This window comes from Pantherophis guttatus, chromosome 6, assembly GCF_059756535.1.
Source record: "Pantherophis guttatus breed Tessera chromosome 6, ASM5975653v1, whole genome shotgun sequence".
Taxonomy (NCBI): domain Eukaryota; kingdom Metazoa; phylum Chordata; class Lepidosauria; order Squamata; family Colubridae; genus Pantherophis; species Pantherophis guttatus.
Window position 1 is genome coordinate 51,424,395 of NC_142068.1, and position 23,849 is coordinate 51,448,243.

A 23,849-nucleotide genomic window follows, 5' to 3' on the forward strand; every position below is an offset into this window, starting at 1 on the left:
AATTTTCTTTCCTTTTCTCTTTTCTTCTCTAATGTTACAATTAGTACACGTCTTCTGTACAGTCATGATTGTAATCTTGACATCATTTTATTCAATAAACCAATTACAGATTGTTCCTTTTTCCAGTTGATGATAACTACTGCTGATACATCAGCTCTTTGCATTCACTAAGTTTCCATAAATCATGGTTCACAAACAAAAATATAATTCATGATCATTTTCTGCCTATTAAAACAAAGTCAAGTACAAAACATTCTAAAAGTTAAACAGATTTCTTTCTTTCTATACCTAAGATCTGGGTTACAATCTGAAAACTGCTGTAAAGTTATAAACACATTGTTCATAGGGCCTGTGGAGATAAAAGAAGAAGAATGCCCATTTAGCCAAGTCAGTATGTAAAACCAAAGTACAAGAATTACATCTTGAAGCATTTTTGGGCTTTTTGAGTAAGGATAAGGCTGAAAGACTATAAATTTTAGTTTCTACTTTTAACCCCCTGTGCAAAAGCCTTGCCATCAGATGCTGGTTTAGCAATATGGTGCCATTTGAGGCAATGTAATGCAGGAGTTATTAGATGTACAATGTACAATTACTGAGCAACAGATGGCTGGGCAAGAGGAAAAGCAAAAAAAGAAATGAAGACAAAATGGTCCTGAAATGAACAGTAGTTATGATCCACCCACTTGAGAAATTTCTTCCTGAGAGTGATGGAGAGTTCTAGTCATGCGTTGCAGAGTGATCTGATATTAATTTGTGAAATGAATGAGTATTATTAGTAGAGGGTGAAATACCATCTGCTGTAACTCAAGCAAATAAAGGAATAAAAGGCATTGCTAATGCAATACACTCCACCTTTTCCTTCCTAGCCCAGCCATCTTACAGAAGTTATAATTTAAACTGACAATCAATTCAGGTTGCAGTGAGGGTTCATGGGGTGAAATTCCCTTTCAGAGCAAGACGTAAGGCCTGAAAAAATTGGTACGGCAAAGGAATGGACTAATTCAGAACCCTTCACTTATACCTTGTTTTCTGTGTTCGCTTTTTCCCCACTATATAAAAGAATGTTCATTTAGCATGCAAGCTATTACCAAATGGAATGACTTACAGTTTTATCATCTTACTTAAAGATAAATTATTCAGTTCATTGGTCTCTATGAAATTTTAGAATTTTGGTGTGTGTGTGTGTATAAAAAGAAAGATTTGAAACAGAAGATTGGCATTGGAAAAGGATCTCTTAACTATTTCCTCTCAAGCCATTTTGCTGCAAGAATGACAGACATATCTCCAGCATATTTTTACTTCTGGGCAATACAGTACACATACACACAGTCACATCTTTTCTTGGCAGTGAGTGTAGTCAAACCAGCCTGCACGGTAGGTGAAAGGATAAATTTTTCTGGAAAAATAATGCAAGAGATTAAAGATTTTCTCATCTTGATTCCAGTGCTGGTCTTCTATACCTTTAAGGTCTCCACTCTTTATAGCTCCTAAAAAAAATGAAAACCCATTAAACTACTGTAAAATGTCATTTTACCCCCCAGAACTAGGCCAAACTTTTCAACAGAGAATATATTGATAAAGGATGGTCTTTGCACTTAAGGCTTTGAGGAGACTGCTGTGCTAATGATTGTGACGCACATAAAACCATATTACTTCCTGTGCCATTTTACTGTGCAATTGCCTTTAACAAACTGCAAAAAATACAGTATTAGTGTCTTTTCCAGTATCCTCTGCACCTTGTCTCTCCACATTTTAAGTTCAGATAAAATGCAGCAAATTAGCTTGGTTAGAATCTAGTAACCTATAGATGATTAATCTAGCTGCTCTTACTTAATATTGTATTTGCCTAGTAAGCTGATTATGACATGCCACATTTTAGGCAGCTGAAATTAGATTAGCCAAGTGAAGAAGGCAAAGCATGCATTTAAAATAATACTAACAAAGCATTTAAAAGCAGTTGTTAGGTTGGCTTTGTTGAAAAAAATCTTAGTGGGTTTTAAGAAGATCCACTCATGGAAGGGACAGGACCTGAGGAAAATTCACTCTCTGATGTTACTTGTGTTGGATGAAAGCAAACAATAGAGGCATTGTATTTGGGCTGCAAAAATTGCAATAACGCTTACATGGCAGCAAAACATTAGGACTTTCTGTAGCTTTTTGGTGCCGTGTAGTACTTATCCAATTTTTTGCATTCCAGATACAATATGTACTCCTTAACAATAGGACAATGGCATTTTCCTGTTATGCCAAACAGCAATAGTGGGGGCGAAACTATCACCTTCTTGCTCATTTTTCTGAGTAGAATTATTTGATTGGCCTCTGTGTATCCTGGAATTCTGGATTAGATGAACCCTTGAATCCAATCCAAGAGGGTTTCTGCATATAGTCATCATATCTACTTATTAACTTCATAAAACTTCATTTTTGAACTGATTTTCTGGTCTATACTTTCAATCAGCTTCAAATCCAGAACCCAAATTAACATGTAACTGATTGGTTTTATCAGTAAAAAGTTTGTAAATTTGTCAGAATAGAGTACTAAGAATCTCTTCTTTCATCATTCAATTAGAATTTACAGTGATAACATAAAAGATTAAATATCATACTCTTAAGGAATAGGCATTAAATGCTTTAGAATCTTTTCTCCACACAATCTTGCTGCCATTTACCTACGGCCGTGATGACGAACCTATGGCACACGTGCCACAGGTGGCACGCAGAGCCATATTAGTGGGGATGCCAGCTCAGCTCTGGGGCGCATGCGTGTGCCGGCCAGCTGATTTTCGGGCCTTCTGGGCCCACCAGAAGTAGGGAAACAGGCTGTTTCCTGTCTCTGGAGGGCCTGGGGGCGGGGTGGGGAAGGCCCGTTTTTCTTTCTTACCTGGTTCCAGATCCTCTCTGTGTATCTGGGAAGGGCGAAAACAGCCTTTCCCACTCCCTTGGAGCCCTACGGAGGCTGAAAGGGCCCATTTCCCGACTCCCGGTGGGACAGGAAGTGACGTTTTTTTTCTGTCCCCAGCCTCCAGAGACTCCTAGAGACTCCTAGAGAGGCTCCTAGAGACTCCTAGAGAGGTTCTGGAGGCTGGGGACAGCAAAAAATGTCACTTCCTGTCCCACCAAGGGAGTGGGAAAGGCTTTTTTCGCCCTTCCCAGATATACAGAGAGGATCTGGAACCAGGTAAGAAAGAAAAACGGGCCTACCAGGCCATCATGAGTCCATGAGAGTGACATTTTCTAGGGAAGAATATTCTTCTACCTCTCCAGGTTTTTTCTTGTCTCCATACCATATTATATCATTTCTTTCATGTACAGCTTTAGATAAGGAGGGTCCTCGCAGAAGGATTATGTTTATTGTTCAAGTCTGACATATACATTTTCCCCTACCCTTTACTCTGCTAAATCCAGATGTGGTTTTATAACATGACTGGCTTCTCAACAGCTGCTTCTCAAGAGCTTGTGATTAGAACGCAGAAAAATTTTCTTCCTACAGGATCAGGAATTTGGAGAAATAGGAAAAAGAAACAAACTACTAATATGCTCCTTCTGTCATGGAAAAAGCCAACATTTTCATGGCTTGTACATGCTCAGATGCCTTGAGAGATAAATTGAGTATCAGTCCTAAAGATGGCCAGTGTCACTGATTTATTGGGCTGTCATCCTCTATACAAATAACTGATTATTTTTCCTAGTTTTGACAAGCAAACATTTCTCTCTTATTGAAAGAGACATCATTTAACAACATGTTATGATGAAGAGAAGGTGTACTAATGGAATAGTGTATTTCTCTAGGCCTGGATGATGCCATGATCTATTTTCTGGAACATATCGAGTCCTTTGGTAAAGGTTTTTACCAAGGTTTTTACATGTTTTTAATAAATCTGTTTTTACTGATTCCATTATTAATTCTATAAGTTGCTAGAGCTCTGCACATTATAAAAAGGAGAGGAACAGGAAAAAATACAAATATCTGCTTTTCCTTTTCAAAAACATTTAGTAATATCTAAATGTCTACTTTTAATATGATCAAGGAGCTGTTGAATAAAAGACATGCCTTCTTTTCTGAACTTATCTATACCTTATTAAGTTACTCTTTACAAACAGCTCAACCCAATCTAGCAAAGAAATTCCATATGTAAAAGCATATGTCGTGCTTCCATCAGGTCTATGTCTATACAATCAATCTGTTTTTCTAAATATAATCTGTAATATGGAGTGTTAAACTAGGATTCCTATATATTCTTAATTAACTTCCAGTATCGATTATAGGTTCAACTTAAAATGTTTATGTTGGAGACTGTCTTCAGGATCTCCTTTTCATTTTTCAAATCTTTGTTGTTGCTTTTCTCTGAGCCACTTATTATCATTTTGCAGGTTTCTATTAGTAATAGGATCCTGACTCCACAACTCTTTTCTGTAGGAAACTCATTTCATTTTTCAACTTTAATTCACATTGCTGTTTTACAAGTATTTTGAGAGCCCAATAAATTAGTGTACAGCTAATTGTTTGTTTAAAAATAGATTTCTTTGTTAGATTTTCTGAGGTTAAGTATTTTACTTTAGGTTTGTTATATAATAGATTCAGAATTTTGTTTCTCCTTGTGTTGTCATCAGTTACTTTGAATAGGGAAATGTGACAAGCAAGTTATAAATGATTTAGAATGAATGAATGATTCACAACAAATTGAAAAGTGAAAACACTGAAAAGTGAAGCAAAATAAAAACATTTCACCAAAATAAATCAGACAGCTTTTTTAACGTTTTACAGTATTGAAACAATTTGCATGAATATAATTAGTTAGCTTTATAAAGCAGCAAGCTTTTAGTTAGATTCAATGAGATAGCAAAGCCGTGAAGAACAGAATACTAAACAAAGACAAGATACAAGAGCAGCAGTTTAGTGATAAAGTTTCCTGTTGACCAAAGGCAAATCCAATCAACTGATTTCCTTCCTCCCGGTCTTTGATGCAGAATAGCAAACATTTGAAACATCTGTTTGTTCCCTAGCAGTTTGGAGTATCTCTGAGCCAAGTCAGTAAACATTCTGCAAAGCTTCCTCCTACACCTCTGATGTCATAGAGATTATACTAAGCATATAAATCTATCACCCCCTTTTTCTTACTATAACTTCTGAAGAGGACAGGTTTGGTTGGCAAAAAGCTAATCTGGGCAGAAGAAATAGCACATGTGGCCTCTCATGCTGGTGCATGAATTTCTACATCAAGGGCCTGCACTCTCAGTACAGGTAGTCCTTGACTTACCACCACAATTGAGCCCAACATTTCGGTTCCTAAGTGAAACACTTGGTAAGTGACTTTGTCCCATTTTATGACTTTTCTTCCCACAGTTGTTAAATGAATCACTGTAGTTGCTAAATTAACCAAACTGTTGTTAAGGGAATTTGACTTCCCCATTGACTTTGCTTGTCAGAAGGTCGCAAAAGGAAATCCCATGACCCTGGGACACTGCAACCGTCATAAATATGAATCAACTGCCAAGCATCTGAATTTTGATCACATGACCATGGGGAATGCTACAACAGTTGTAAGTGTGAAAACTAGTCATAAATTCCTTTTTTCAGTGTCATAAATTGAAAGCTACCTGTAATGGAAGCTAAAATGTGGATGGCAAGATATGGCAATACAGAAAAATAAAATCTGTATACTCTGTTCTCAGGGACGCATGCATATTGCTTACTTCGTTTTAGTTTTACTAAAAAACATAGCAATTCAGAATACTATCAACTAAAACTTCAACTAATGCATACACAGCTACGGTGGACAGATTCTACAGATAAACTCCCAAGAACAGAAATATCCAAAGTCTTTCAACCTAGTTGCCATGGCTGCAATTTTCACCTCTTTGCTAGATTTGAACCTCAGACAGTTAGCACTGGAATTTATTTAAATCTATGAAAAGATTTTTACAGACGCATTATCCGAATGTAGAGCCTATTCTGGCAGGCTGGCTAGAACAACACAGACACATGTGAAAGAAAATAAGTCTGCTCTGCTAATATTTGTGTAGAAGACATTTAGCAGGTAGCAGTTTATACACAACCATAATCTGACATGTTGCATTTTAAACTCTCCCTTCTGGAAAACTATTATCACCATGGGAGCTAGTCTTTTTTAGAATCCTGGTTATGTTATAATTCCAGTGTTTACTATAATAACAGGCATAAATGTATGTCAGCTTGTTATTACTAATACTAGAACATTAATGCAAATATATTATTACATCTCCAAACTCTACTACAGTTATGTCCAACTGTTTTTGAATTGGGGATTGAGTTTGGCCACAAGTGGTATACTGGCCTGGGAACAAACAATGTCGGCTGGCGGGTCTGCAGGGGAGGGCCTTCTCTGTGGTTGCCCCGGCTCTCTGGAACCAATTACTCCCTGAGGTCCGGATTGCCCCCATCCTACTGGCCTTCCAGAAAGCGGTGAAGACCTGGCTCGTCCGGCAGGCCTGGGACTGTTGATCTCACTATGGTGATCTTGCGAGACCCGGCCACAAATTGGAATGTATAGGTTTTAATGTTTTTTTAAAACTTTTGTATGGGATATTGTTTGCATTGTTTTATTCTTTGTTGTTAGCCGCCTAAAGTCCCTCCGGAGTTTTGCGGCATAAACATGTGACTAATAAATAAACAATATTAAAAATTTGAGAAGAGTAGAATATGAGAACTAAATTTGCTTTCATTTAATGTAAAGTTATAAAAACAAAATTAAATGCAACAAATACCATTTTCCTCCTGTTTTTAATCATTTTAGGTTATTAATTCCTGCTTTATTTTATCCCAATAAGTACACCAAGATGCAGTTTCTAGATTCACAGGTAGCCTTTTAAAATAAATAATTAAAAATGCAAAGAGAGAAAAACTCTTAGACACTGTAGGTGAGAACTGTAACATAAGCTAATTCATGGACTGAGTTTAAACAACAAAGTACCAGTAGTAAAGTGTTCTGGAAAAACACAGCCAATATATTGTGCAAATACAGCCAACTGGGTTGAACCAGGAAATCATAGTTAAATAAAATATGGATTGGTGTATCAGTCAAACAATGAGTTTATATTGCACATTTTTCAGCTATTCAAATGTTTTATTAATATATATATATATATATATATATATATATATATATATATATATATATATATGTTTTCTCAGGTTTTCGCGGGTGTTTGTATGTAGGTCTTTGGTTATTCGGGTCTTCTCCCATGTAAAATTGGAAGTGTCTTGGCGACGTTTCGACGAAGTCTCATTCGTCATCTTCAGGCTGGTGTTCTCGGCTTCGTGCTTCCAGGAGCACGAAGCCGAGAACACCAGCCTGAAGATGACGAATGAGACTTCGTCGAAACGTCGCCAAGACACTTCCAATTTTACGTGGGAGAAGACCCGAATAACCAAAGACCTACATATATATATATATATATATATATAAAGTTTATCAAAATATAAAATACAAAGAAAACTAAAAATAATGGGAAAATAGGGGAGGAAAAAGAGAAGAGAGAAAAATGTAGGGTAAGGGGAAAAGAAAAAGAAAAACATTGATGTCCAACTCTTTTTAGTGCAGTAGAATAAGGCAGTAATAAACCTCAACTTTTTACTTTTATAAAATAACATATACTAGCCATTTCTAGAAAATGCACATTTTTTCAAGGAAATTGAATGAACTTTATTTATCCTATAACTCCACAAAAATCCATGATGGAGATGTTCACAGAACCTTGTACATAAGGTTGGTTGTGTCTGTTCATAATTCTCTCTGTATGCATAAATGATTATTCCATTACCTTGATATCCGGGTGCATCATTAATTTTAGAAGTGTGTGCTGTCAGTCCCTGGCCTTAAGCCCAGCTATCTTTGCTTCTGCTGACTAATTTCCTTTTCCTACACCTCCAGCTGCTTGCCTAAACCATAGCAAAGGCAAATTTAACACAGCACGCATCACCACTTGTTTTGAAAGACTGTACTCTTCAATGAGGAAAGGAAATCCAAAATATGAAGATTTTCAGAAAATCCCACGGCTGTTTGTGATATAGCCTGGCTAGGCTTCCTGTTGGCACCTAAGAGATCTCAATAATCTAAACAATCTCATGACAGAATTTATAAAAAAGAAAAAAAAGCTCCCCCAAAAAGCCCATAGAAAGCAACCACTGATTTACAAAAGGGGCTTTGACAGAATTTCCTATTCTCTAAATTGGATTTAGGTAATTGGGCTTATGTCTCCATTTACAGTTGGTCCTCGATTTATGACCACAATGGAGCCCAAAAATTTTGTTGCTAAGCAAGACATTTGTTGTGAATTTGCCTCATTTTACAACTTTTCTTGCCACAGTTGTTAAGTGAATCAGTGCAGTTGTAAAGTTAGCAACACGGTTGTTAAGTGAATCTGGCTTTCCCATTGACTTTGCTTGTCAGAAGGTCACAAAAGGGGATCACATGACCCCGACCCACTGCAAATGTCATAAATATGAGTCAGTTGCCAAGTATCCAAACTTTGATCACAGGACCATGGAGATGCTGCAATGGTCGTAAATGTGAAAAACCTCATGTCACTTTTTTTAGTGCCATTGTAACTTTGAATGGTCATTAAATGAACTGTTATAAGTCAAGGACTACCTGTAAACTGATTTTATATATATAATATATACTGCTCAAAAAAATAAAGGAAACACAAGCAGAAGACATCCGAGATCTGAATGAATGAAATAGCCTTATTAAATACTTCGTTCTTTACATACACTGCTCAAACAACTAAAGGGAACACAAAACTACTGTTTGTAACGAACAAAGTATTTAATAAGGCTATTTCATTCATTCAGATCTCGGATGTCTTCTGCTTGTGTTCCCTTTATTTTTTTGAGCAGTGTGTGTGTGTGTGTGTGTGTGTGTGTGTGGTTTTCCTCTAGCCAGGTTTTTCCTATGTAACCAAGGTTTTTCTGCAGCCCTAGCTCAGTAGAATCACATCCACTAGGGCTAGGGCTGCAGAAAAACCTTGGTTATGTAGGAAAAACCTGGCTAGAGGAAAAACACACATAAATCCTACGAAGAAGTAAGAAAATAGATATATATATAGATATATATATAATTATATTATATATATATAATATATATTCTGTTTCAGGTGCCTGTTAGACTATATTTGCACTAGACTAACTCAGTGACTACCCTATGTATCTACACAATATGCTTATTCCACTGTCTGCTTTTTGTGGCTCTCATGTCCTGAAGGAATATAGAAAATAGCCTAATGATCCTACTTCATTAGCTTGTCCAGTTAAAGATGAAACCTTAATTGATTTAGTCAATTAAGCTCATTTTCTGGATTCACACACCACTAACGCACTAGATCATAAATGCAGGCTGGGCTTGCTCAGTATGTCAGGTTAAAAGGTCTTTGACTCATTTGTGGTTCAGTGTGTTGTGCAAACTCAGACAGAGGATGCTGAACTCACTAGTGTGCTGATTAATTTGTTAAAAGCAATCATTGTATTATATTAAGAGAAGTTGTTATTGTACAAAATATTAACCAAATATCAAAATTTCTTGACGTTTCCTATAAGAGCCAAAAATGGGGGAATTTTGCAAATGTTCACTAGCTTTCCTATTTTATACTTTCAACAGAATTAATTTAAAGATATAATTAATAGCAATTATAAAGTTGGTCCTTAACTTTTCTTTGTGTACATTAAAAATTGCACTGTTGTCCCTTTTTCAAATGAAAATATACTGTATTTGAAGCCATTAATTATTCCAATGATCTCTGAGAAGAGATTCTCTCCATTCTTTCATTGTTGTTGTTGTTCTTTGCTGGTTTTTAGATAGTTTTTACCTGTTTTTTCTCTGTTACTTTCACATACTGGTTTATTGTCTGTAGCTTTGCTTCTAACTGAGATGTTTAATGGGATTGATTTGTAGCTGTAGACTATATCAGGGATTTGACAATTTGAAAAACCCTAATCTATGTCGCAAAGGATTTTTAGAGGTTTCTTGATAAACCAACACTAGGAAAGAAGGGGATGGAGATTATAACTCCATATAGAGAAACCAGCAGGAAGTTGGAAGTTGCTCAGTTCTACAGAGGAATTATTGAGTCTGTCAACTGCACCTCTATAACTGTCTGGTTTGGTTCTGCAATCCAACAAGGCAGACACAGACTTCAGAGGATAATTAGAACTGCAGAAAAAACAATTGTCACCAACTTGCCTTCCATTGAAGACCTGTATACTGCATGAGTCAAAAAGAGGGCTGTGAAAATATTTAGAAACCCCTCACATCCTGGACATAAACTGTTTCATCTCCTATCCTCAAAACGATGCTATAGAGCACTGCACATCAGAACAACTAGACACAAGAACAGTTTTTTCCGGAACACCATCTCTCTGCTAAACAAATAATTCCCTCAATACTGTCAAACTATTTACTAAGTCTGCACTACTATTAATCTTCTCATCGTTCCCATCACCCATCTCCTCCCACTTATGACTGTATGACTGTAATCTTGTTGCTGGTATCCTTACGATTTATATTGATATTGTTTCCTGATTGCTTATTTGTAACCTATGACTATCATTAAATGTTATATCTTACGATTTCTTGATGAACGTATCCTTTATTTTATGTACACTGAGAGCATATGCGCAAAGACAAATTCCTTGTGTGTCCAGTCACATTTGGCCAATAAAAATTCTATTCTATTCTATTCTATTCTATTCTATTCTATTCTATTCTATTCTATTCTATTCTATTCTATTCTATTCTATTCTATTCTACCACTGTTTTTTTGGCCACGCATTGTCATTCTATTGCTCTGTTCAGATAAGGAAATATCTCTGGAATGATGACACAACATGAAACTGGTAGTCTAGTATAAAGCTATATTTCAAAGCAATCAGTGATACACAAGGGTGGGTTCTACTTACCTTTACTACCGCTTCGCAACAGGAACACGCAGAAGCTTCTGCGCATGCACAGATCGTCAATTATGATGTCCAGGCGGGTGGGTGGAGTCTCCCACCACTTTTACTACTGGTTCTAAAGAACAGGACAGAATCAGGAGCAAGCCAACACTGGTGATACATATAAATAAACTCACCACAGCTCCATGCTAGCATTTGTGCTGATTTTGGATCAGCTGAACCGATTTATTGCTGGAATACCTGTAATACAAGTTTATACTCAGAAATGCTAAAACCTCCCTGTCTCCCTGGTTCTGTACTCCCCTCCCCCCCGTAGGTACCTTTACATTTTGTTTTTACTGCAAATATCTTAATTTGCATATAAAAACAGTAGAGCAGGAGTAGTTTGGCAAGACTGCTCTAGACCAACTGATTAGAATTGTCCTTTTTAAGAAAAGTACCCAAACAAACATAAATACATGCAGAATGAGGTACATGTTTTACACTTATCTACTGGTGACTGGGATCACCTTATGTAATTATTCTAACATATTGAGATCAACAACAGAAAGGACAAATTCAGGTCAATTTCAAGGTATATCTGAACATTCAGGGAGTGACTGTGGTGACGACAGTATGGAAATGCAAATCATTTTTCAAATCTTCTAGTGGAGTACATCTTTTTTTTCACCTTTTTTCACCTATATAATAATAATCATATCTCTGAAAGCTGCAGACTGATGAGAGGGGCATTATAACTGATATATTTTAGGGTGAAATTAATAGCCTGCACCAGTGCTACATTATGAACATCAGAAATCCTAACCTGTTTGCCCTGCCTACAGCTATTCATGATTGCCATGGCAACCATTGCACATTCCAGGTAATGTCTGGCTCATGTGTTCAGCTATATACAACCTGGGTCTGTTTCCCCTCCATGCACTGAAGCTTAATATAGTTTCCTGATGAAGTACAGATTACTACTGGATCAGGCTTATGCTAATAGGAAAACCTATTAGGATTTTAAACCACCTTCAGTTAGCAGGCTAATGTATACAATTTATAATTGTATGTGGGAATGACCTTGGTGACTGGGCAAAGAGACGCTGTCAAGGGAACAGTCAGATAAGAGACAGCCCATAGCTACATAATGGGTGGGGCAAGAGGTTCAGGAGAGATCCTCCCTAGTTTCTCAGTCACTAAAAGAACTATGGGTTGGGGTTGAAGAAATGTACAGATAGTCCTTGACTTGCAACAGATTGTTTAGTTTAATTTACAATGGCACTGAAAAAATGACTTATGACCAGTTTTCACACTCCTGTTGTAGCATTCCCCATGATCGTATGATCAAAATTCAGACCCTTGGCAACTGACTCATATTTATGACAATTGCAGTGTCCTAGAGTCACGTGATCAACTTTTGCAACCTTCTGACAAGCATAGTCAATGGGGAAGCCAAATTCACTTAACAACAGTTTGACTGATTTACTAATTTAGTTAAGTGAATCACTAATTTAGAAGTGATTTCCTTTAATAACTATGGCTAGAAAGGTCATAAAATGGGACAAATTCACTTAACAAACGTTTCACTTAGCAACATGAATTTTGGGCCTAATGTGATAATAAGTTGAGGACTACTTTCAGGCTTGCAAGATTGATATTTGCCTTGGGAGGAAAATCAGATTTTAAATTTTTAAAGCCATCAGGGCATTTTCATAGACTTCTTAACATAAAATACAGTTGAGTAATCCTGTCAGGAGATCCAGTCTAAATAATTTGTGCATATTTTCCCTCATATCTATTACCAGTTACCTACTGCCCAGTTACACTGGTTTGGTTTTCTTCAGATAGTCTAATAATGTTGACAGGTCCTTGAATTTTGGATTTAAACCTTAAACTTTGTCCATTCTGTCAAATAAAAGCTATCAGAGATGGAGTGACTATGGTAATCCTACTTATGGGGAGGCCACAGTAAATAATGTATTATTTTAGGTCATCATAGGAATGCAAGCTTTGAAAATCTTTACCTTAATTGCTTAAATGTTTAAAATGGTTTCCTATTTGTCTTCTGTTGTAATTGAAAAATCTATGATGAAGTTTAAAGCCCTGCAAGTTTTAAAGTACAAATATCTGAAGGACTTTCTTGCCTTACCCCAGTTGGTTAACCCACTTAAATAATATTCAGAAGCCTTATTACATGTTAATGATACTTAAACGTTTAGTAAAATGGTTGCGAATACACTGGAACTCTTTTCACAAATCTTAATTATTAACTTCCTAGAAATTGGTAAACGCCTATTATTTTAGAAATACAGATGATGTGTGAATATAACATGTTATTTTAAATTTGTCTTTAATTTTTAAAATTAATTAGCAATTGAATGATGCAATTTTTCCTGAAATTTATTGGATCATAATATTTATTGAAGTGATATTTTAATTTTGTTATCTATCCTGAACTCTTCTGTGAACAAAAAATAGGATGGAGGGGGAGATGGAATTCCATTTCTTATTTCTGAAATGACTCTCTATAACAGGTTTACTAACTAATCAGAGACTAACAAACATTGAGGTTTCCTTACACTCAATAATGAAGATGCTTATTTTATATCTCCTATCTTCTGGAATTAGAGACAAGAAGATCTAGCTTCTTAACATCTTGCTTTTTTTTTCCTGCTAGGTTCATGGTCAATGCTGATTTTCCATGTATTCATACATACCTGCATCGGTTTGAATTTGGGACTGATGTACACATGTCTGAGCCAGACCACTAAAATACTTTCTATGCCAAATAATTTGTGCCCCAAAGAACATTTAATATAACTGCTCACATGGATCCTTTTCAAAATGACAGAAATTGCAATTTTAACTGCTTTAAAGTTTTTATTAAGAGTCATCATGCCATTTAGCGACAAGTGGTTGGAATGCTGTAGCATTTCTTCTAGTCACTTCTGTGCCATGATTATGAGAACAGGAAAAGGGACTTCCTGCATCATAATTAATTTTGTTGCAGCAATTTTGTATGTTAATGAGGCTGAAAGCTTAGAGGAGCCATGGCAGAGCAGCTCTCACTTAACAGCAAATAAATATCCAAAGATAATCTAAATTTTCTAATGGACTTCCTGGCTCTCTGATCTTCTGATTTTAACTTCACATGATAATGAACTTGGGACTTTGTGTTCTAGTGAAGTTAAATGGGGCTCCAAAGAATAGTTTTAGTCTATTCTAAAACTAGCTGGCATAGCTTTCTAAAAATACAGCTGCTCAGAACTAAACGTACGAACATGCTACCAGAATAGACAAATAACACCATCATTCAATTAATGCGACTTTAAATGGGATACATTTCTTACATTCTGCTTGCGGATTTCTGCAAACATGTATATTGTGATGAACAATAACTGCAAATGGAGATGTGCAGCACTTCAGATTATATGCCTTTTCACAGGACTGTGCAGCAGCTATAGCAGTGATGGCTAACCTTTTCTGGATCGAGTGCCCAAAGGCCGTGCGTGCCCGAACCTCCAAAATGCAATGCGGACGCGGCTCCTATGCATGCGGGCCCCCCCACATGCATGTATGCACAGGCCCCCTGCACACTCCCTGCACCCAGCAGGAGGCATGTGCGCATGCGCGGCGGAGCTGAACTGGGGCGACAGCTCACGTGCTCACAGAGAGGGCGCTGTGTGCCACCTGTGGCACAAGTGCCGTAGGTTCGCCATCATGGAGCTATAGAGAGCAGTCATATGAAAGGGTGCCTTTCCTGCCGCCTTGAAAGAGGCGGTAGTGAGGCCCCTCCTCAAGAAGCCTTCCCTGGACCTGGCTGAATTAGCCAACTATCGCCCAGTCTCCAACCTTCGTTTTGTGGCGAAGGTTGTTGAGAGCGCGGTGGCACGACAACTTCCCCGGCACCTGGATGAAGCTATCTATCTAGACCCGTACCAGTCGGGCTTCAGGCAGGGGTACAGCACAGAAACGGCATTGGTCGCGTTGGTGGATGATCTCTGGATGGCTCGGGACAGGAGCTGCTCCTCTGTCCTAGTCCTATTAGATCTCTCAGCGGCCATGGTATCGTGCTGCAGCGGTTGAGGGGGTTAGGAATAGGGGGCACCGTTCTGCGGTGGTTCTCCTCCTTCCTCTCCGACCGCTCGCAGTTTGTGTTGGCAGGGGGACAGAGGTCGACCTCGAGGCGTCTCGCATGGGGAGTGCCGCAAGGGTCGGTCCTCTCGCCCCTCCTGTTCAACATTTATGTGAAGCCGCTGGGTGAGATCATCCGTGGTTTTGGGGTGAAGTGTCATCTGTACGCTGATGATACTCAGCTGTACATCTCCACCCCGGACCACCCCAATGATGCCCTTGATGTGATGTCTCGCTGCCTGGAGGCCGTGCGGGTCTGGATGGGGAGGAACAGGTTCAGACTCAACCCCTCCAAGACCGAGTGGCTGTGGCTTCCGGCGCCCCGATATAGTCAGCAGGTGCCATCGCTGACTATTGGGGGTGAATCTTTGCCCCCCACGGAGAGGGCTTGCAATCTGGGTGTCCTCCTGGACGCACGGCTGTCTTTAGAAGAGCATATGACGGCCGTGGCCAGGGGGGCCTTTTATCAGGTTCGCCTGATCCACCAGTTGCAGCCCTTTCTGGACCGGGACACCCTGTTACCTCCCGGTTGGACTATTGTAATGCTCTCTACATGGGGCTCCCCTTGAAGAGCACTCGGATGCTCCAGCTGGTCCAGAATGCGGCCGCGCGGGTGGTTATGGGCGCAACTTTTATTTCCAGCTTGGACCTGAACCAGATGGATTTTCCTTCCAACAGTATATATAACTGTGTAATATATGGGCTGCAACTGATTAGTCCTTTTTTGTTCATTTGATATATTGTGTGGACATTCAGTGTTTATTTACCTATGTTCTTTAATTCTGAAAACCTTCTCTTCTCCCGCCCCTTACAATCTATATTCACAATCTATAAAAACAATTCTGCCTAAAACATTTGTGCACCCAGATCTTGATTCATGCATTTTTCCTGTAGGAAAATGCAGGAGAATACAAGTTACATTAAAGACTAATGGAACATAATGAATTTGATAGTCAAAATATTGTTTCTGATGGCATGTGGGGCTTCTAAACTGTGTAAGAATTAAATAACAATTCAACAAGTTAGAATTAATTAGTGTAAAGCTGTAAAAAAAATCATTGCAATTGAAAAGCACCCCAATATTTTTTTAATGGTAATTGACATTGCTATCATCTCTGCCATCCCCTCAATCACTCCTTGACAGAGAACTGCCCAAGCTAATGTACAGATAAACTGTTTTTAGCCTCAGGTTTCTTGGCCATAAGAGTGCAGCTCATTCCTTATTTGCCTGCTGGCTTCTTGTATATTTCCTGTAATAATTTGATTTTAGTTACCGCTGGAGACAGGAAGCTGACCTAGATGCACTACTGGGCTGACCCAGTTATTATGGCCTGCTGTATTACCCATTTCCTTTCCTGCAGATCTCATCATATTGTACAATATCCTGTAGAACCCATTGTGGTGCACACTTTGACAGACAAACAATATGTCACAGATATAATGTATCAATCATAATTGCTTTGAATAATTTAATAAATTAATGAGAAAATATATTAAAAACAACCTCTATTTCCAATAACTCGTCAGGAATATGAGGTGCTGGTATGGTATGTACTGTTTCATTTTTGAATGTGAATGTTTGGCATATTGCTTTAATTTATTGCTCACATTAGACATTTTGAAAGTTTCACCCTGATATGTAAGTGATGTTTTAAAATAAAACAGAAATAGTTTGTAGTTTTGTGGAATTTATTATATAACATGCAGTATATTCTACGTTTCTAAGAACTTAGTAGTGTCAGGTTAAACTTCATTTTCAGACTACATGCTGTAGTTTAACAGCATGTAGCCCCTTTTTTATTTTTTCTTTGCTGTGCTTAAATCTGTTATATTAATCTCTTTGCATGAGCTACGGTGAACAGGGCTGTAATGAAAAATACTATGTTCAAGAAATGTATCTCAGCTGATGCTATTGGAGATGGAGCTAAGTTACAATCAACAATTACATTGTCTTAAACAAAAAGAACAATGCAATTGTCTTGAAATTAATTACATTAATTTAATTTTTGAAGTGCTTTTACTGTATATTCTGGGTCTAGAAACAAATAGGAATTATAAATCAAAAACTAAGAACATCTGATTGGATTTCCAAATTCATATATCTACAGCTGATGGTCAAACGTTATGAAACTGTTATATAAATTACAAGGCAGTGTTTTGAAATTCAATTAAGAAGGGCAAACCCATTGAGCCTAAAGATAAACTCGCATACTGTAGGTCCCACATAAATTTACATGCATGGACAGGAGGGTAAGAGCCTTCTTTTATTAACACTTCCCAACAGTGAGTAATTCAGTTATGTTGATATAGGACCGTGATGGCGAACCTATAGCATGCATGCAGCGCCCTCTCTGTGAGCACATGAGCCGTCACCCCAATTCAGCTCCGCTGGCCAGCTGGTCGTTGGGTCTCTGCTGCTCATGCGCAGGGGGGGCGTGCTGGGGACACACACACGTGCGAGCTTTGGGCACTCAGTCCAGAAAAGGTTAGCCATCACTGATATAGGAGATAGCAGCTGAGCCTGAGGGAGGAGTCAAACCAGTGGTGAAATCTAAAATTTGTTACTACCGGTTCTGTGGCCGTGGCTTGGTGGGGGCGGTAATGTGACTGGGTGGGCATGTCCAATTTTTTTTTTTTTTTACTTTTAAAACCATTTTTTCTACAACCTCTTTGGCAAAGAGGTTGTAAAAAAATGCTTTCAAAAGGCTCTGACAATCCAAGCTGAGTTGCCTGCCAATTAGGCAACTCAGCTTGGATTGTCAGAGCCATTTAAAAGAAAAAAAGCCTCCGATGATCGCATGGCTCAGCTGGGCATGGGGGGAGGGCAGGGATTTTTGCTACCGGTTCTCCGAACCACCTGCCTCCATCGCTACCGGATCGGGCGATCCGGTCCAAACCGGGAGCATTTCACCCCTGGGTCAAACATGTCATCAGTCTCAAGTTCCTTTCTGTCAACAAGAATTTAAGTCCAGCCCACCTTTAATTCTGTTCTTATCTATCACCCATTTGCTTTGACTGTTTGTAGTTCAGATTCTTGTAGAGAGCATTAGCATGCAATAAACCTATTTTCTTTTGAACTGCCTGGACTCTGATTTTCTGTGTTTAACAGTTCCCTGTAATAATTTAGGATAGGCTAACAAATCTGGATTGAAAAATCCAAAGACCATTAGACAGCACAAAGTGTTGGTTTATGTATTTTTTTTGCTGGTGTGCTGTAATTTTCTGAATTTTGGCAGCTCAGATCTGGTACTCCTAGAAGATAACATGCAATGCTAATTATTAGTAACTATGGGCCACCTAATCTTTTATTAATATGTGTAATAATCCCCTTTTTAAACCATCTAAATCATTATGCCAAATGCCAAAAGGATAATGATTGCAATCCTTGATGAAATTTAATGAAATTTACTTTAAAATAATTATAGATAAGTTTCAGTTGCAGATATACAGAAACAACAAGTGCTATAATGTTGTGGGAACTAAGCAAGTTTTTAGTTGGATAGGGACAAGAGGGAATCCCTAAATTATTCTGGATATGCACTTGATATAGAAGTCTTAATAATTAATTAATCTTATCCTGCCTTTACTATATTTTCTTCAAAAAACGTGTTTAAATGTTATGCTCTTGAAGTTTCCCCTGTGAATTCAATTTATTCTGTGAAAGGTGAGTAATAAAAAAAAATGGTGGCCTTAATTGCTGCATTGTATGTGATAGTGTACAACATTATGTATTTCTTGATTGTGACACTGATAAAACTGCTGGCAAATAATTAAATGCTGAAGAATTGTTGGCCTGGTTTACCAAATATTGGATTTAGATTGGCATGAGGAGCACTACTTATTTTTCTACACTGATATAGCTCATGGTTGCCTACGCTGAAAGAATATTATGAAGATAATAATCAGCTGTCAGTATTAGTATGTGTGCTGTATATTTTCCATACAATAAAATGGAATGTGCATTTTCTAAGGTTGTTTCCTCCTATTCATTTTTATTAAATCAGGGGAAATCTGAATTGCTGTCTACTTCCAAGTCCCCAAACCACTAATAATTTCTTCTGTTCTTTCTCTCATTTCTAAAAATTTCAATCCAGTAGCATTCTTTTACCCAATGCCTCCCCCCCTCCCCCCCCCACAAGCAATCCAGGGTAGATGGCTTTAAAGTTTCATTAGCATTTTTAACTCTGGGAGTTCCTTGTTATTATGTTAAACAACATTCTCCCCTATTCTTTCCATCAGAAGATTTTTAAATACTGTCTCTTCCAGGCAAAGCTTGGCTCCTCTGTCCTGGGAAATATTGGATGGCAACATTGAATTCTATGATGTTGAGAGTAAAACTTCCCTCTGCATAGTAGGCAACAGACCGGACAGCAAAGAGATACGTTGCTGGTTAAACACACAGATACTCACAAACTAGTTCTCTTCAGTCAGACATAGTCCGTCTTCAGGAGATCAATCATCAAATAGCAGGAGCAGGAGCTCCAGGGCTTTGTCTACTTTTATGGCTGCCTGATAATAGCACAGCCAATCATTCTTCTTATATCATTTAAAGTCACAAACATAGTTTTTCTATATATTACCTACCCAACCGTAGGATAAATATCCAACATTCTCCCCTTTGGGTAGCTTAATATATTTACAATCTCAAACCATATTGTTCACATGTATCTTTATGTTTCCTACTTCCTTGTGCTTTCATGAAATGATCAGTCACATTGTCTTCCGATGCACAATATACAAGTTCTATCACCTTGTTTATTATACATTCTCTTACATTTAGATACCAAAGATCTGTATGTTTCGTTCTAGTTTTTACAGCTATATTCGTCGCCATTTGAATCGCTGCCTGATTATCTTCGTATACTGTTATAGGATCTCTTATATTTATTCCTATATCTAGCATCAGTTGCTTAATACTAATCAGATCAGTACATAATAAAGATAAACAAGAAAATTCTGCCTCTATTGTAGACGTACTCAAATGCTTCTGTCTAATTGAACGCCACCATATCAAAGACTTTTCCAGAAATATAGCGATTCCTGAGGTTGATTTCCTTGTATTCACATGTGTTGCGAAACTAGCATCTGCATAAGCAATTACGGGTAAATCTTCTGATGGTTGTAGATATAATGCATGATGCATGGTATATTTCAAATACCTTAGGATACGTTTTGCTCCCTGCCAGTGTCTTTCTGTAGGTTCCTTGTTAAACCTAGCCAATTGGTTAACACTATAAGAAATATCGGGCCTAGACCAATTGCTGATATATGATAAGCTGCCAACCAGCGATTGGTAAATCCCTTTATCAAACAACTGACTGTTTACATCAGTGTTACAATAGTCTTGAATTATAGGTGTCTTTGATGGTTTACATAACTCCATCCTCAATTGTTTTAATAAATTATTGATTTTATCAGTTTGGGATAATTTAAATCCTCCCCTGGTTTTTTCAATTCGTAAACCCAGGTATTGTTGTATCTCCCCTAGATTTTTAATTCTGAAATGAGTTTTTAATTGATCAACAATCCTGCTAGTCTCTTGTTCATTTTCTGTAATCAAAGCTATGTTGTCAGTAAAAAGAAGTAATAATGACCCTATCAACTTGCAAAGCTTTCAAGTTGCCATGAGCAGGAGGGAGGGAGGGTTTCTTTCGGAAACTTGACAGACACTTTACCATCCCTCTCCATTCTAAATAAACATGGATCTGCTAATCCTGCTTTGAATCTAATCTTCTCTAATGTTCTTACAATACACTGGTTCCATTTGTACCTGACTGTTTTAACCCATAAAGGCTTTTCCTTAATAACCAACAGTCAGATGTCCCATTCTCCTCTAATCCTGAGGGTCTCTTTAAATAGATTTCGTGCTGTAGTGGTGCATGTAGGTATGTAGTCTCTACGTCCAAATGATTAACTATATATATATATATCTAGCTGCCCATACCAACGCTGCTCCAGCATTGCTCCAGAACGCCTGAAGGAGTAATGTGTGTCGCAACTCCCTTATTGCTGTAACCGGTACATACAAACTGGGCCCATAACCAGTGTTGACGGTAAAACTTCCCTCTGCATAGTAGGCAACAGACTGGACAGCAAAGAGATACGTTGCTGGTTAAACACACAGATACTCACAGACTAGTTTTCTTCAGTCACACACAGTCCCTCTTCAGGAGATCAATCATCAAATAGCAGGAGCAGGAGTTCCTGGGCTTCCTGTCTACTTTTATGGCTGTCTGATAATAGCACAGCCAATCATTCTTCTTCTTCTTCTTCTTCTTCTTTTTTTTTTTTTTGCTTTAATTTATATGCCGCCCTTCTCCAGAGACTCAGGGTGGCTTACAATGCGTTAAGCAATAGCCTTCATACTTTTGTATATTTATACAAACTCAGCTTATTGCCCCCACAATCTGGGTCCTCATTTAACCTACCTTTGAAAGGATGGAAGGCTGAATCAACCTTGAGCCTGGTGAGATTTGAACTTGCAGTAATTGCAAGCAGCAGATGTTAATAACAGTGCTTTAGTCCTCTGTACTACAGGCTCTTTCTTATATCATTTAAAGTCACAAACATAGTTTTTCTATATATTACGTGCCCAACTGTAGGATAAATATCCAATATATGATAAAAGGATCATACATCTGTTTTGGAGTCATTTGGGAAGAACATAAAAAATATTTTATCCAAATAGTAGTTTCACCATGTGTAGTTTTTGCTTACGTGATCCTAACTGATCTGATTTTAAAAGCCTGACTTTTTTTTCCAGTGCCATACAATAAACATTAATGCGAAATAACTTTCCTGCTAAAAAATTTCCTACTAAATTTCCTCACAACATTGCTGGAAATACACACTTTACATTGAGAACCTGTTCTATATTTTCAAAAGAAAGCTGACAGTGTTTCCATGTGCCTAGTAAATAGAATATAATGGGTCAAAAACATACACAGAAATAGCATGCCTCCCTTAGTTGGTTGGTTTCTATGAAAATCCTCTGAGCTATTGGAAAGGAAATCAGCACACCTGTTACTTACAAATTAGAAGGAACAGAGGTGAGAACAGAGAAATCATAATTCGTCACAATAAATCTTTTCACATCTCCAGGCTATATTACATTTGTCAGCATCTGTCATGCACCCCAAACTTGAAACTGTTTTATTCTGTGTTGCATAATCTCTTTCAAAATGAAAAGAATACATTTTGGTGCAAAGATGCTTGGCCAGCCATTTGTAAATTTTATTTACTTATAGTTATAGTGAAAATTCAGTTACTGAAAATTCAATTACACTAAAGAGATAGAAGCTAGATGGTTGGGCCAAAGGTACCTATCTACTTCTAAAACTCTGCTGTTTATCTTTTTGCCCTTTAATTGGGCAAAATGGTGTATCATAGGACAACAATTTTTGAATCAATGTACCTGAAATGGTACATTAGCCTGAAATGGGCTAACTTAAAGAAGGGATCCAAAATCCAGGACCAATTTCTCCCATGGGATTAAACTTTGGCAAATTTCAGCACAGCCACACTGCCATGCCACTAAGCTACCAGCCAGTTATAGTCACATGGTCATCATTTCTAATATTCCCTGCCAGCTTTCTACAAAAAAGTTTCCTGCTGGGAAGCCAGCAGGAACTTGCTCCCAGTCCCACTGCTTTTTTGTCCACTCATGGTTATTCTGTTTAGGAAATACCGCTGAAACAATAACCCAACAAGTCATGGGTTATCTAGTTTCATTTTAAATGGGATATTAGTCCTTTGAAACAATGTTCTTAAATGTTCTTGTAATAAACTGTAGTCTGGTAATAAAGGAATCCAATGGTACTCTTTACTTTATAATCCCAAATATTATTTATAATAAATAAAGATATAGACTTAATATAAGCTTTTGATCTTCTTAAGGGCATAACCGATGTTTTCCTTTTCAAAGTCTGAGTATTCTTTGAAAGCTAAATGCAAAGGTTCAATTTTAAGGGCTATCATTCTCAATTGTCCTTGAAATCAGGGAATATGTCATCCATAATATCTAGAAAGTGATACTAAACTGATAATAAACTGCAGTGATGATGTTACCTAGTATGGTAATGAAATGTCTGCAAGAAAATAACCAAACCCAGAGAGCACCAAGGACCCCACAGTTCAACCCTAAGCTACAAATTTTCTTTTCTGTCAGTGATATTAAACTTGTGAGGGGATAGAAGTATAGCAAGGAATCCCTTCTAGCAGATTCTGATTGTATCATGGTGGTGGGATTAATAATGATATTCAACACATCCATAAAAGGCACTTGTCCATTTGCTACATACTATCACTGAATAAAATTAATAACTCCATTTATGTTAAAATGTGTACAAGTCTTAATTCTCAAATCTGTATTCTTTTTAAAGCTAGGTAGTATGATTGAATTAAATGACCTATTTTCCTGAAAAGCCAAGTATGCCCTTGACAATCAATCAAATGAGGCATACTATATTCTCTGATTTTTGGCAATGCATTATATAACTAAATTTGTGAATTCATTGAGCTGTATCACATGAATTATGATTACTATGGCATATACTTGCAGAATCCTATCTTTGTAATATTGAACCTCTCTGCTGCCTTAGCAATTTTCCCCAGGTTAAATTAATTTAAAAACTGTTTCTACAGCTTCCTTATCTTTTGTAGTCCCAACCATCCTACAACCAATGTTTTCCTGAAAACAAAAATCACCTTGGGGCTGTTGTTTATTTATATATCACTCTTTGATATTGTTCTGCCCCATCCCAGTTCCATGGGCCAATAGTTTATGGCTAGTGTATGATACACG

General features: G+C 37.6%; 1 long non-coding RNA gene across 2 annotated transcripts in view; it reads right to left on the reverse strand.

Annotated features, from left to right (window-relative positions):
- Positions 1-23,849, reverse strand: part of LOC117678697 (uncharacterized) — a 60,369-nt gene that overhangs the window by 32,928 nt on the left and 3,592 nt on the right. The window contains exons 4-5 of one of the 2 annotated variants that reach the window (XR_004595095.3): positions 10,934-11,045; positions 33-1,487 (exon numbers count right to left, since the gene is read on the reverse strand). This is a non-coding gene — a long non-coding RNA (uncharacterized LOC117678697). Of the gene's footprint in view, positions 1-32; positions 1,488-10,933; positions 11,046-23,849 lie in introns of those variants that run through there. The other variant, XR_009620345.2, reaches the window with a different exon arrangement.